Raw genomic sequence first — 11513 nt, 5'->3', positions numbered from 1 at the left:
TACAAGTGCTTTAATTCCACCTTATAAAGGTGTATGAACCCTGCAAACATGACTTTGTTCATTGCGCTGAAGCGGCGCGCGCGAAGTTACAAAATTCGAGAGGTGCACGACCTCGCGAATCGACAGCGCGTGAGACCCTCGCGCACGGGCGGTGCCACTGCGATTACGACATTTTCGCCGCACGGACCCTCGCGACGTGTCAAGTGTAAACCAGTCAGCTGTCAGAAACAGCTTTGATGTGTGGCTATATTATATACTATATGACCTAGTGTGTCTGGAGGCGGGTGGAGGGGACAGGGAAGCATGGCAAAAGGTGCTGCTCCTTGCATTTCCATGTTTACAGCCCATGGTGCTGAAATAAACTCAGAGAAAGAGCCTGTATCAGTGTTCATTAACTAGACAGCACAATGCCATACAACATATGACACCATGTGCCAGTCATGCCCAGAAGTACAGTTTTCTAGGCACATCTAACATGTTTGTACGTGTACATCCACTCTGAAATGTGTCTGCAGTGTTCTCCGTGCCCACTTATTGCTTTACACTGACGGGCACATTAGGCGTTGTTAAGGCAGCCACGTGTGCCATGGAGGCTGAGAGGTGTAATGTTACACGCCCAGGAGTAGGGTCGGTGTAGATAGATTACTGTTTAACCTGAAACAGAATAAAAATGGATGGGACACAGGAACTGTACTCAATAGCTGCAGATGCCTCTCAGCTCTGGTTTATTCAAATAAACATTTTAACACAATCTCAGTTTATCTTGTATTCATACCGTTTGGTCCAAAGTGTTATGTCTTCATTAAGATAACATACAGAAAGAAACATTATGCAAAGTCTGCATTCAATAATGTGACTCACACAGCATGGAGGTGCATTGGAACTCTACGCTTTTATTGAGATGTTCACCTGAACTAACATAATGCTAGTGCCATCTACAGGATGACTTATGTAACAACAATGTAAGTTTAACTAATACATAACACAAAGCAATAACACAGGATTCTGTCACTGTGACATAACCCATATCGATATAACATGGCCAGGGGCGGACTGGCATACATTACTACCGGGGATTTCTCCGGTGGGCCGGTGTTTTAACTCAGCCCGTGGAGGAGCCATTGCCGCGCACTGCTACGGTGATATCACCACCAGTCAGGCAAACCTACTCAGCGCGCGGCCGCGGACTGGGCCTGTAAACACATGAACGAGCATGCCGGCCAGCTGATGCGGGCTGACGGCATGCAGCGGAGATCAGAAAAAAAACAACTTGTCCCAGAAAATCTACGAAACTACGAAAAACATACAGCAGCTGTGTCACTTAATAATACAAGTGGTCACGAACTGGAAAAGCCTTGTCCATACTAATGCCACATTAATTATATCTCCCTGTATCCCACGAGTGACAAGTCAAGAGAGAAACGCCAGTTGCACACTGACACTGCTGAGGGTCTAACTCATCATGTGATCCCTCCGCGACACGGTTCACACTACTGAAACGTGAAAAAATAAGTATGACACAGTAAAAAATGTGGCTCTTGGTCTTGGAAGGGTTGGCCACCCCTGGTCTAAAGAAACTACGAAAGTAAAGGTGGCGCTGAAAAGCTGAGAGATAAAACAATGTAGGTTTCAGTAGCTTTCCAGTAGTTTTTTTCCCCTGTATTTTGTCATGGTCAAGTTAAGTTTGTTAGTTATTTTGTTATGCCACTATGCGGATTTGTAATCATATTATTGCTGGAAGTAATATTGTCCATATGACAATAAAAGCTGTCATATACACTACATGCCATGTATAGATTCATATACAGTATATATATATATATATATATATATATATATATATATATATATATATATATATACAGTGGGGAAAATAAGTATTTAGTCAGTCACCAATTGTGCAAGTTCTCCCACTTAAAAAGATGAGAGAGGCCGGTAATTGACATCATAGGTAGACCTCAACTATGAGAGACAAAATGTGAAAAAAAAATTGAGAAAATCATTTTGTCTGACTTTTAAAGAATTTATTTGCAAATAATGGTGGAAAATAAGTATTTGGTCAATAACAAAAGTTAATCTCAATACTTTGTTGTATATCCTCTGTTGGCAATGACAGAGGTCAAACGTTTTCTGTAAGTCTTCACAAGGTTGGCACACACTGTTGCTGGTATGTTGGCCCATTCCTCCATGCAGATCTCCTCACGTTTCATCTTCATTGCCCTTGCTGATGGAAGGAGGTTTGCACCCAAAATCTCACAATACATGGCCCCATTCATTCTTTCATGTACACGGACCAGTCGTCCTGGTCCCTTTGCAGAGAAACAGCCCCAAAGCATGATGTTGCCACCCCCATGCTTGACAGTTGATATGGTGTTCTTTGGATGCAACTCAGCATTCACTGTCCTCCAAACACGACGAGTTGTGTTTTTACCAAATAGTTCTACTTTGGTTTCATCTGACCATATGACATTCTCCCAATACTCTTCTGGAACATCCAAATGCTCTCTAGCAAACTTCAGACGTGCCTGGCTTAAGCGGGGGGACACGTCTGGCACTGCAAGATCTGAGTCCCTGGCGTCGTAGTGTGTTGCTGATGGTAGCCTTTGTAACGTTGGTCCCAGCTTTCTGCAGGTCATTCACTAGATCCCCCCCTTGTGGTTCTGGGATTTTTCCTCACCGTTCTTGTGATCATTTTTACGGAGCCCGTAAGGTGACATCGTGTAAAAAAATAATAACGCGTGGCCACGACTTACTAACGTGTGCGAACGCCTTACTAATGCGTGGCCACGACTTACTAACGCGTGCGAACGAGATAATTAACGCGTGCGAACGCCTTACTAACGCGTGGCCACGACTTAGTAACCCGTGGGAACGCCTTATTAACGCGTGGGAACGAGATCATTAATGCGTGGGAACAAGATAACTAATGCGTGGGAACGACTTATTAACGCGTGGGAACGAGATCATTAAGGCGTGGGAACGAGATATTTAAGGCTTTGGAACATGGATATTTAAGTCCTAGCCAGAGACAAGAGGGAGGCTGCATATCAAAGCTTTGTACCAAACAAAGACTATGCTTTTGCAAAAATGGAGAGTGAATTGATTTCTTTTTATTTTCACCTTGGAATGAATTATGGCGATATCTTGGAGTCTCTCGCAGTGAGGCATGGCATAATTCTAAGCAAAAGACATTTAATTCGGAAACTAAAAGCGCAAGGGCTCAGGCGCAGACAGTATACAGATCTGGCCGAAGTGGTGGATTTCATTGCGCACCAGCAAACGGATGGACCATTAAGGCTACACGGGTACAGATGGATGTACAGCAAGTGTCTGGAACATGGCATCAAAGCCAGAAAGGAAGACGTTCGACTGATCCTTGCAGCTCTAAACCCAGGTGCCTCGGCTATGCGTCGTCGACGGCGACTTAACCGTAGGCGGTATTTTGCTGAAGGGCCTAACTATATTTGGCACGTTGATTCTTATGACAAATTGAAACCCTACGGGATATGCATTAATGGCTGCATCGATGGCTTTTCCCGTAAAATTATCTGGCTAAAAGCAGCCCACACGAGTAGTGATCCACGGGTCGTAGGAGGCTACTTCTTAGAGGCCGTAGAGCAGGTAGGCGGCTGCCCCAGGATTGTCCGTACGGGGACGGAAAATGTGATCATTCGTGACGCCCAGAGATTCCTCCGTCAAGATGACACTGATGACAAAGCTGGAGAAAAGAGCTACATCAGTGGATCAAGTACCACCAACCAAAGAATTGAGAGCTGGTGGGGAATGATGCGAAAACAAGGTGTGGAATACTGGATACAGCTGCTTGGTGAACTGAAAGACGAGGGCTTGTTTGTTGGCGACTTTTTGGACAAGTCACTTGTACAGTTCTGCTTTCGAAACATTATCCAGGTGAGAAAATGCAATAATTCACATAAGTATACAAATGTTATTTATATATTATATTATGTTATTATTCATAATAATCACAATATGCAACTACTATAATATTCCAGTAATCTAAATATATAAAACAAATAAATATAAACAAATGCTAGTTAAACAGAACTACATTGATGATAATAATAATAATAATAATAATGATAATAGTAATAATAATAATACTTATTGTTATTATTATTATTATTATTATTATTATTATTATTATTATTATGAATGCCACACACTAGACCATCATCCATGCACAAAGTGGTCTTTCCACATAGTCTAAGAGATTTTTTACAAATATGAACCAATTTTATTGCAGCATTTTTAAAAGGAAATAGCCAAAGCTTTCACATTAAACCGAGTCAAATTTAACAAAACACATTTTCCCCCAACAAATAGATCAACTTTGCATAAATGATTTAACACATTTATTATTTAACGTATTTATATGTAGATAACTGCTCTTGATTAATCATGAAATGTCACTAGATGCTTGATAGCTCCCATCACTTTTTCTGCTTTTAAACTACTGTTTTAGGAACAGTTGGATGAAATCAAGGCAGTGTGGAACACACACCGCATCAGGCCGTCCACAAACAGCAGTGCACCCAGCGGGATTCCTGATGTAATGTATACAGTACCTCAGCTGTGGGCTTCTGAAGAATTCCTTGCTCCACATACAGACCTTGATGCATGCAAAGAGGCATGCACGTTCCTTACAGCAGTCCCATGTGATGAGGACATATTTGATCTATGTACTATTAGCATGCTTGAGTTAGGTTTGACTATTCCCAGAGGCATATCGCAGGTGATAGAGTTATACATGACACTTCGTGAAGCGCTTCGCTCCCTTATCATAAACTGAATACTATCTGTAACCTCACTTGGGCTGAACTCAAATATTAAAATACTAAACATGTCTTAATTTTTCAATTATATGTTAATTGTCTAATTGCATGCCACTGCGTGTTCACCTTGAAAATTGCAGTTCATTTGCAGAAGTTCTAAGTCAGTATTTAAATATTTAAACATACTGCTATGAATTGGTGCAAGACTACTAGTGTAAATATTCTAAATGAGGTAACTGTGTTTCTTCCATATCCATTTGTAAGACATTTACTGTAAAGCAAATCATTTAAAGCACATAATGATATGTTTGTTGTGTATTTCATAATTCATTTTAAAGAAATGTAATGTCAGCTCTGAGGAATGGTAATGCACTATGTGTTCTTTTATTTAAGTATAATAAAACATAAGAGAAAACATTTAAATTGTTAAATTTTTTACTGAATTGCATTAACAGTAACTAACATTCTGTGAATTGTATCACCAGAATTGTGGCATTGTGATTTACACACAAGCAGAACACTGAACACCGGTGCCTTAAATACATTCATGTTCATTTTAAAATGTAATGGCCCATTTACAGCAAACAAGCTGTGAATGTAAGAACAAGTTCAGTAAACATTAATTTAGCAGTACATAAAAGGTCTGTTAATGTGAATAAATCGCTCCTTTGAAACAATGACAATTGAGGTTTATAATTTTCTTGTTCTTTTAACAGGAAAACTCAAATCAAAACTTTTTTCAGGCTACAACTGAAATATTCAGTTTTTAATTTCAATTTCTGGTGCAGGAGCAAGGTGGGGTCAATATTACGGGCGGCTCTATGAGTGTGCTCTACTGTAACTTGGTTTGAGCCTGCCTAAAAGTGCTTACACAATGTCCATAACCCAAATGGAACTTTTTAAGATAAGGTCAAAGTCATTGCGAAGATCTGGATAGTTTTGATAGTTGGTAGGTATGACCAAATAGCACCCACATGTATGTGCCTGTGGTCGACATTGGAATGAAGAGGTTTCTGTGAACTGCACTGTAATTGGATGTCCAAGTAAGATGTCTGCCCCTGTGCAGAAACGAAGAAAAGACTTCAAGTTGAGGTCATCTGTCTCCCCAATGTACTTCCTTAGGTGTCTTGCCACTGTATTCTGAAGTAAAGTCATTTCCTCTGGGAATTTCAAGAGTGCTTTGACACGCTTAGATGTTGGAATGCGTTCTTCCATTATCTCCACAAGTCTCTGTGGATGCAAAGTGTCCGCCAAACACTTTAAGATGGGTCGCCAGCATTTAATAACAAACATTGGTGTTTGGATTAAAGCTTTGTGACCTAACTGCATCAAGAGTGGAGCAATAGTTTCATTACAAGGAATCTAGTGGCAGTCGTGTGCATCTAGAACATCTATGAGATCATCTTTATCAACAGACTCAAATGATTCCACTGCGAGCTGAAGAATTTTCCTCTCTTCCTTTGATATGTATTGCATGAAGCTTTCAGTTACACTGCTGTAAGTGGTACCGTATAGAGCTTCTTCCAGAAATGGAAGAGGCAGCATTATTGGAAAATACTGTACAGATAGCCACCCAGTGACAAGAATTCTCCCAATGGCTTGCCATTCTTGGGCTTGGTATTCATGCCTAAGATAGGGGGTCTTCACATCTGTGCCCAGTGTGCATTTTGTGTAGAATTCTCCCCAGAATTCTGAAAGGCAGTCCCGTAAAACACCTGAACCTTCTCCTTCCTCTAGTTTCCCATTGGGAAGTTTCCTTTTTATATGTACCTCTTTGTTCATAATGTCTGGATCCAAAAAGGCTCCAATGAGCTTATTCATACAGTTGCCCCTTCTCACCACAATAACAATCTTTGATTCTTTCTCCCAGGGCAGCGTGTCATCCAAATCAACTGCATCATTAAGTGAAGCTCCAATTATCACTTCATCACTGTTGTTGAGCTCTATCTCCACATTTTCAATCTCATCAGTTTCAGTGGTGTCTTTGTCTTCTTGTCTTATTATTTCTTCATTTTGTTGTTCTAGTCTGGTTTCTTCTAGAAACATTCCTTGCTCCAGTTGTTCTTGATCAGAGAAGATGTCATTCAGAATCTCACCACTTGTGATTTTTGAATCTGTAATTATGCCACTTAAATCTACATTCTGCAGGACAGTTAAGTCTATTGTTACTAAAGTGTCATCTGAAGACTGATGTACAGGCACATCAGGGGTAGTAATGGCTGCTGACACAGAAGAGGTCATTTCTTGGAGATAACTTGTATTGTGTTCTGTATCTTGCACATTTTTCCTGGTGCAGAGGTATAATCTGAGGATTTTTACCTTGGTTTTGTCATATAATTTGTCAACTGTACAGTCTCCATCAAGCACGACTTGTGAAAAGTCACGGATATCACAAGCATGATCCTGTAGCTTTAGGGACTTGGAAACACCATTTGGGAAGAAAAGTGATTCTGCAATTTGTTGGATGCTGTGCACTGTAGTATGCTTATCAATATTTAAATGTCTGGTCCCACCTCCTTTCATACTTCGTACCTGTTTAAATTCTTGGTCCTTCTCATTGAAATCCATCCACCCTATTTCAACTCTCCTTGATGTTCTCTTTGCATTTTCATTTCCTTTCAATTTATTCAAAGTATCTGCTCTTTTTAAAGCCTTTTCTTCTGATGCACAAAGTCTTGCCTTTATTCTATCAATCAAATGACTTTTTCTGGAGGTTGATGCAGCAGGCTGACGATTGCGACAGAAGGCAACAGTTGCCAGTCTGTCTCCATAACTGGGGATATACTTTGCAAGGTCTTGCTCAGACATCAGTGGAATTACTGAACAATCAATCTGTGAAATTGAAACACAAGTACAAATATTAGCATGATTGACTGTAAAGTGTTATATACACCAAGTCACACTCATACTGTAGTAAGCAATAGACTATATGAGTGTAGAACAACAGGTATTCCAAATGTTTTGTTAACATGCAACTGTGATAGGGCAGTCATGGCCTGGCGGTAGGGAACTGGTCTTGTGACCGAAGGGTCGTGGGTTCGATTCCCAGACCTGAGGCCATGACTGAGGTGCCCCTGTGCAAGGCCCTTAACCCTCAATTGCTCACTTGTATAAAAATGAGATAAAATGTAAGTCGCTCTGGATAAGGGCGTCTGCCAAATGCCATAAATGTAAATGTGACAATGCTAATCAGAATTCTGGGTCACAAAGCCACCTGGTAGGTAATGACTGAGAGTTAAGGAAGTGTGAAGTATGTGTTGACTTCTTGAAGGTAGGTTCAAGTGGCGAGCATTTATTAAGACAAGTTATATAAACAAAAAATACAAAGAAAGTTAAAAGCATTAGCCCATCTATAATCAGCACTGGTTAGTAATAAGGATCTAGAAACCATAGGGCCATGGAATACCTGATCTAGCAGTGTGCCCTTTGGAGTTAATCCACCTGTGTCTTACAGATGATAGTGTGTATTCACTCTTGCACACAAAGGGTTATTCGAGTAATGATAAAGAACAGCAGATCATACTGCTCTAAAGATTTTTTCAATTAATATTTTTTTGTAGGAGAAGACTTTAATTTCAGTCCTGGGGACTCACTGCTCTTCATGTTTTCTGGTATTTGCTGCCCCAACACACATGAACCAGTGTTTTTGTAAATGAAACTATGTTTATTTTTTATACTTACTTTGTCCTTTTTTAGTTTGCTTATGAATTGTTCCTCAATACCATGGTCCTGCAGGAACAGCAACAAGGGGTCCTCCTTCTCCATTTTCTGAGCTCCTTACAAAACAATTATTGAAATTACAATCAATTAAACTGTTTAACAATAACAATGGTATCAATAACAACAACAGTAATAATAATAACCATAATAATTATTATTATATAAATAATATTATTATAAGAAGAGGGATAATAATAAAATAAATAAGCTATGCAGACGATTCATTCTCACACAAATAACAACTGACAAAACAGCCATGCCAGCTTTGCTTTCTGTCTGCTACATAGGAGGCTGGTGTGAGGAGTGAGTCTTGTATAAAAATTATTAAATTACCGTTAATATAAAAAATGTTTTATGCAAAGGTGTCCTACATTTTTCCAAAATAAAACTGCTTTATTATTACACACGAACAATGTAATATAGCTGTATTAAAAAATCTAACAAATCTACAAATCAGACAATGCCTAAAAATGCATTACTATTTCAGTTCAAATAAGGCTTCATAGTCAAGCCCTCCAAGACATATCATAAAAGTGCCCATAAATATTAATAAAAGACTAATAAACAATAATGTGTTAGTGAAATATAAAACAAATCAGGAATGTTAATTTGTGTATGCTTTTATCTAAATATATGATCAATTATCAAAGTCATAAATTTTAAGTTTTCTTTTTACCCTAAGAGCAGTGCTACTATTGGGACACATAAAAAAATTTGTAGAACTGTATAAATCGTCTAAATAAACTAAACTATTTGTAAAGGCTTTCATTAATCAGATAATAATTAGAGCAAGTGCCAACAAAAAAATCTACAAAAATACATTAAATTTCTAAAAATTAAAATGTATCCTTTCGTCTCAGTGTATGATTTGTTATCTGTATCGCCTCACTCTGGCTCCGTCAGCGAGCCGCCTAGCACCACAGAACTCAACTTCCCAGAGTGCCAGTTGGGATCACGTGACGCGCCTTCTCAATCAACCGCGTTCAGGGTCGCCTGGATTTTAGCCACGTGACTGTTCGTGCCCCGTTTTACAGCGCGTATCAATCCGTATTTCCTTTACTCAATTATTTTGCATAATACTTAATCTGATTTTGCCGTTCTGATTTTGATCTCTCTTACGTTGGACCTCCCTATAGCCTAGCCCCTTTAGCCTTGTCTATGTTTCTCCCAGTTTTCGGCCCTCACATGCTTTTGACTTTGGTTTGGTTATTCGTGTTTCTGGTAATAAAAACCTCTCGTTTTTTACCTGCGAGTGCCAGCCATTTCTGTGCCCTAACATTATCAAGGAACATGCGATAATGATCTATATTTGCCCCAAAGGCTGAAACACCGTATTAACACGCATTAACATGCTGCAGAGCTGTATAAATCATTCAAATACACCAACCTACCTTTTCACAAATTAGAGCTCAAGCACAGTCAGGTGTATTTCTTAAAACGTTTATTCACTTACATTCACTTTCCTTGTTTGCGGTCTACAGGGCTAGCATGTGACTGTAAAGTTATAAAAATACGTTTAAGATTGATGGATTTCGGCATGTATGTCATCTGAAATCATAAATAATGTCTAACACAGCCACCAGTGTTCCCAGACGCAAGTTACGCAACTGCAGTCATAACTTTAGCTGATAGAATTCTGCTAGATGCAAGTCATTTTTACATTTTCTGTACGCTCTATGTCTTAACGGGTAAACTGTGGTCTTGCCGAGAGAGTTTTGTCTCTTGGATCTGAATCTGAGTCTGAAAATGCTAGCTTGCTGCTCTATTTTTGAGTAAAATATGACTTATGTATTAAAGGTTTATGGTTAAGCTAAGTATGTTGTCAAAACTAATGCTGCTCCTTAACTACTACGGTTTAGCTTCTAACCCAATGAAAACCAAAGTTCTCTTTCTCTACGCAGCGATTGAAAAATGATTTTTGAGTGGTTTTGAGTAAAATTCTTTAAGTATTACTTTATATAAAGCTAGGTTTACCTTCCTTGGCAGTCAGTTCCCAACTTTGTTGCCGCGCGTGAAAGGCGACATCTCGTTCCCACGCCTTAATGATCTCGTTCCCACGCATTAATTATCTCGTTCCCACGCGTTAATAAGTCGTTCCCACGCATTAATTATCTCGTTCCCACGCGTTAGTAAGTCGTGGCCACGCGTTAGTAAGGCGTTTGCACGCGTTAATTATCTCGTTCCCACGCGTTAGTAAGTCGTGGCCACGCGTTAGTAAGGCGTTCGCACGCGTTAATTATCTCGTTCGCACGCGTTAGTAAGTCGTGGCCACGCGTTAGTAAGGCGTTCGCACGCGTTAATTATCTCGTTCGCACGCGTTAGTAAGGCGTTCGCACGCGTTAATTATCTCGTTCGCACGCGTTAGTAAGTCGTGGCCACGCGTTAGTAAGGCGTTCGCACGCGTTAGTAAGTCGTGGCCACACGTTATTATTTTTTTACGTTCCACCGACCTCACCAGTGTTCAGAGAGCTGCTGTCTGCAGAACTCTGTCTCCTGAGGCGTCCAGTTAGCCATTACTGCTGTTACAGTACAATGTAATTACAATGTATTTATTTATTTACATTTTCTTACAGGTCAATAATGTCATCTGTGTATTTTTTAAAAATATAAACGTAAAACCGACTTGTGTTTTTATATATGTGTCACGGTGGGTCAGCCCAGATGCCACCAGAGGGCGCGTGCACACGCTCCTTCCTCCACACACACGCCCACTCATACGCTGCGCACGTCCTCTCACTCCCGGTCACTCCCACGCTCCCAATCACCCGAGTATTAGCACCTGGCACTAATCAGACTCGGGCTCGTTAAATCCTCACAGGTGGCGCCGTCCAGTGCTGCACATACAACCTGCACCCCTCGCCTCGCTACGTGGGAGACGTCTGCTCTTCACTGGACCTGCTATACACGCTTGGAAGCCTTACTTACCTTTGTTCTGTTGTGTTTCTTCTGCCAAGTGGCCTGAGTATTTTTGTTACCTTCATGGATAATAAAGCCTTTTGC

The sequence above is a fragment of the Brachyhypopomus gauderio genome, chromosome 16 (genome assembly GCF_052324685.1).
Source record: "Brachyhypopomus gauderio isolate BG-103 chromosome 16, BGAUD_0.2, whole genome shotgun sequence".
Lineage (NCBI taxonomy): Eukaryota > Metazoa > Chordata > Actinopteri > Gymnotiformes > Hypopomidae > Brachyhypopomus > Brachyhypopomus gauderio.
This window is presented reverse-complemented; position numbering follows the sequence as displayed.